Source organism: Callospermophilus lateralis, unplaced genomic scaffold (assembly GCF_048772815.1).
Source record: "Callospermophilus lateralis isolate mCalLat2 unplaced genomic scaffold, mCalLat2.hap1 Scaffold_63, whole genome shotgun sequence".
In the NCBI taxonomy this organism is placed as follows: domain Eukaryota; kingdom Metazoa; phylum Chordata; class Mammalia; order Rodentia; family Sciuridae; genus Callospermophilus; species Callospermophilus lateralis.
In genome coordinates this window covers 19,589,533-19,594,470 of record NW_027514713.1, presented here as the reverse complement: position 1 = coordinate 19,594,470, position 4,938 = coordinate 19,589,533, and the positions used below count along the sequence as shown (strand labels likewise).

The 4,938-nt window shown below is 37.6% G+C and overlaps 1 pseudogene; it reads left to right on the top strand.

Annotated features, from left to right (window-relative positions):
* Nucleotides 1–380: 380 nt before the first annotated feature.
* Nucleotides 381–4,579, top strand: LOC143389633 (coiled-coil domain-containing protein 30-like; annotated as a pseudogene).
* The last annotated feature ends 359 nt before the right edge of the window (nucleotides 4,580–4,938 follow it).

Sequence of the window (4,938 nt, the reverse complement as noted above, 5' to 3'; positions counted from 1 at the left end):
TAAATCCCTTTGTCTTGAGTTTTGTCAGTAGAAGAATCATGACTTATAGAAAAAAAATACAAGAATGCATTTGGGGTTTGAGAATTTGAGCTACTTTAAGACTTCTAGACTTTTCTAAATCCTTCTTGGGCAAGTCTTGCTTTACATACTGGTGCTCTAATCACATGCCCTTCTTGGCTCCCAGGGAGAGCTGCTACCCAATGATATAACTGATGATTCAAGAACAGAAATATGTGTTCCATGTAAACCAACAATGTGATCACAAAACAGAAGAGTGAGTTCACAAGGCAGCCCCTCTCTCTGCAATTCACTAAAGCAAGTGTTGTGAAAAAGATAAATACATAGGACTTTAGAAGAGGGAACTGTTACTTAAGCTGAGAATGACAAAGAATAACTCCACGAAGAAGGTGAGACTTGAGTTGATCCTTAAAGAATGGTTAGGCTGATTCTCAACTTCCATTCTCACCAATATTAGATTTTAGATTTGGGTTACAAAATGCTTGCTCCATGTGGATGCTAACTCACAATAATGGCAGAAGGGTAGGGAGGGTAGAAATACTTTGGTTTAGACAAAGAGGAATGAAGGGAAGAGAGGGGGGATGGTAACAGGAAAGACAATGGGATGAACAGGAATTTCCTGTGTTTATATATAAATGTTCATATATGAATACAAGACCACTGAAACTTCACATCATATACAACCAGAAAAACAGGAAGTTATACTCCAAGTGTATAAAATATTTCAAAATACACTCTACTAAAAAAGTGATTAGGGCTGGGATGCATGTCCATCCTTCTTTCCTCTTGTTAAATAAAGGTAGAAGACTGGGTGCCGTAGATCATACCTGTATTTACAGTCACTTGGGAGGCCAAGGAGAGAAGATTGCAACTTTGAGGCCAGCCTCAGCAACTTAGGGGGATGCTGTTGCAAAAGAAAAAATAAAAATGGCTGAGGAATTGGCTCACTACTAGACAGCCCTGGGTTCAACCCCTAGGGCTACAAAAGAAAGAAAAAAAAAAGAAAAGATAGGAACTTGTTTATGTAAATTTTTAAAAATAGACTTCATTGTTTTATATGTGGTGCTGAGAATTGAACCCAGTACCTCACACATGCTAGACAAGCGCTCTACCATTGAGCCATGACCCCAGTCCCAATGTGAATTTTTAAAAAGAACATTCAAGACAGTTATATATAAAGCACATTGCACATTTCTCTTTGGAGAGGTAAAAAAAAAAACAAGATAGTGATATGTGACGTGGATAGGATTATAATATACTTGTTAAGACTCTTGGACCTAAGATGAGGCCAGCAGAAAGGGAATTAGGAGGTGTTGAAAAGAAAAAAAGACAAGGAATTAAAAAGCATGAGAAAGGCTTTTAGTTGCATGCTGGCATGGTGGGATATTTTTGAGAAAATGGGATTTGCTAATAAGGGGTATAAAATTAATAGACTTGGTAAGTGGCAGAGACATTACACACGTTTTTCTCTGAGCATCTCTAATAAGACTAATGGAAGAGAGAAATCTATAAAATTCAGAAAAAAAAATTGCAAAAAGGATGTGAGAAAACAGGAGTGTGAAATGGCAGAAACTTCTGGAGAACTACTTGGCAGTATTCATCAGGTCAGGCCACAGAAACCAACAATGACACAATGACAGTGGCTTTAAAACATGTTTCTTTCTCATTCAGTATTTGTGGCAGGTCACCTGAGGTGTTGGTCCATATTGAAATCACTACAGAGCTCAGGCTGCTAAGAAGCCACTCCATGGAATGTTGAGGATCACTGTTGTAGAAGCTGAAAGAGATGCAGGAAGTCTTCAAATTGGCAATAAAATGGTAAAGGTACACGTCGCTCATAAACATGATGTTTTGACTGAGTTTTGTGGCTTTTCTACTGACAAGGGGACAAGGAAGTGCAGCACGATGAGGTTATGGAAGGCAGAAAACTGGAAATATTCTTAGAGCTGGGCAGATGCCTACCTTGGGCCATAAATATTTTTTCTAAATACTTTATTTTTGAAAGACAGTGAGAGAGAGAGAGAGAGAGAGAGAGAGAGAGAGAGAGAGAGAGAGAGAGAGAGAATTTTTAAATATTTATTTTTTAGTTTTTGGTGGACACAACATCTTTATATGTGGTGCTGAGGATTGAACCTGGGCCGCACACATGCTAGGCAAGTGCGCTACCACTTGAGCCACATCTCCAGCCCCGTTGGGCTATAACTATTAAAATCAAAACATCTATACCCATTAACTGAACAATGCCATATGTGAGAATTCATACTATGAAAATACTCCCATCAATACCCAGCCTTGAATGTGGAAGGATTTTCTCTTCAGCCTTGAAAATCTGAATTAAAAACTAGAATAACCATCAATATTGGAATTATTAAACAAATAATAGGGTACTAGTACTTTGGCATTCTATAATCATTACAAAGAATAAGATAGATATTGAAGACGAATTGACTCAAAAAATACCAAATTTATGCATAGAATGATATCATTTATCTTACATATTATGTTAAAATTAGGACTATATTTGCAATAGAGAAAGGGTAAGAAATGTTCTTGAAAATAGTGCTAACATCTATTGTTTATTGAGCATTTAGCATGGTTAGGAACTGTACTACTAAATGTTACATGCTACATAAGCATGATTCTCACTTTAGAGATGAAGAACTTAAGGCTTGGAGAAGTTCAGTGACTTGTCTAAGCTCATGCAGATAAGCAGTTCTACAGTTAGAATCCCAGTGTGTCTGAAAAATAGCTGGCACTGGGCCATTGAATAAGGTTAGTGGTGGGGCATAGGAAAAAAGACTTTCACTGTCCACTTTATGGGGTTCAATTAGCTTGTATTTATTTTTGTCTTTCTTGCAATAAGTATATATTCCTTTTTGCAAAAATGATCTAAAAATAAAAATGTGAAGTAATGTGAAGTGGACGAAATAGATCAGAGATAGCCATGCATATGTAGGAAAAAAAAAAAAAACTACAAATGTACCCAAACTCTATCCAAGTGACTTCATTCCAGCAGCAGAGGAAAGAAATCCTACATCAAATTCAGTATCTGAAGCAAAAATGGGCTTGTTAGCCTGTTGAAGATGCTAGGAGGAGGGGTCTCTCTTTGAGGCAGGGTGGCCTGGCAAATGACTCTGCAGTGAATCTAGCAGCCTCCTGGAGAAACTGCAAAGGCCATCTTGAGAAACTTTTGGTAAATATTGAGGACAATGAATCACTGAAAACAAGCAGCAGGGTTCATAAAGAATAACTCATGTCAGGCAATTTGACAGCCCTTTAAAAATAGAATTATTAGGGTGGTGAATAAAAGAGCCATTATGAGCCTCTGCATGTTGACTGCATCGTGACTGTCTCAGGAAGCCCTCCCATCTAATGTTTTCCAGTAGGCTGGTGCTGGGGACATGGGAGAGGACTGATACTGGGAGATAGAAGACACTCATTTATGCATTAAAGGATGCAAAGTTGCACATACAAGGACATTCATCGCAGCCACTGTGTGTAATAGGGAGAAAATAGAAACCAGTTTAACGTCACAAGTCAGAGATTAGTTAAAAACATATTGGGGGGCCTTCCCCCATGATGCGCTGCCTCACCGTGGACCCAGAGCAATGTTGTTGGCCATCTATGAATTGAGACCTCTGAACTGAAGCTCCTAGATCATACTGTAAATGAGCTATAAAGGAAAGTGAGAACCTTACAGGATGAAGATAATCAATTGAAAATGACCATGGCTCAGCAACAGGAGGCCCTGCTCAACCAACTGGAAAATGAAAAAAGAAAATCTAATGAGCATATCAAGAGCAATCAGGAATTGTCAGAGAAGCTGTCGGGATTACAGCAAGAGAAAGAAGCTCTATGGGAAAGATGTGTGCAATTTTTGGAGCAGTTTGATGAGCATGTGAGAAACCACTCTGAGAAGCATCACCACAAAGCCAAGCTTCGAAAGATCAAGGATCATCTAGTTCATGAAGTAGAAATATGAAATAAGAGAATTAAACCACTTGAAGAAGAAGCTGGACTCCTGCAACAAAAAATTGAGACGGAAAAGGCATTCCAGGCCCAGATCACTGTCCAAAACGATAATCTGATCATAGAAAAAAGGGAGCTTCTGAAGCAAGTCATGGACCAAGAAGAAATAATCCGAAACAACAAACAAATAATCTCATCAGTCAAGAGCAAAGCACTTTTCCTGGATAAAGAAAATAAGCAATTACAGGAAAATCATTTCCGGCTCATGCAGCAAGTTAGCTTCTTAGAGCGCATTATATGGAACATCCAGATTCGCAGAAAAGAGGAAGCAACAATTAGTGACATCCCTGGACTTGATGTACTAAAGAAAATATTGCCTTTTCCAGGATCTAGTTTTTCAGGAGCACGTCTGTTAGAATCCATTGGAAATCTTCAAGGGACTAAGGAACATAAATCAGAAGCAGCAATGGGAGTTTCAAAGTCCCCTGAGTCTCTTTCATGTTCACAGAATTCTGAAACTGGATACATAAATATGGCTTTTCTGAAAGAAGCACACAGCCTAAAAAAACAAGACCAAAAGTCAGAACTATAAAATCGCTGGTGTCTAACACTATAATGATCAAACCTGCTAACTTAAAGCTTGAACGTTAAAGTGGACTATGACATGGAAGATTCCAGATTTCTCACTGTATGTTAGCCAGGAGTCTTCAAAATTGCTGATAATTCATTAAACAGTTTCTAAAAATGGATTTCTCAAGTTTGTTTATATCCTGAGATGATTTGTATTGATCAGTACAGTGAAGTTCAATGATATAATTAGGTTTTACTTCAGAGTATATATATGGTTAATATAGCATTCTTTTCCATTATCATGGGTATTTTTTAAGTTTTATTATTTAAAAGAAAAAACAATGTAATCACATTTAAGTAAATATTTTTTTAAAAACCTGA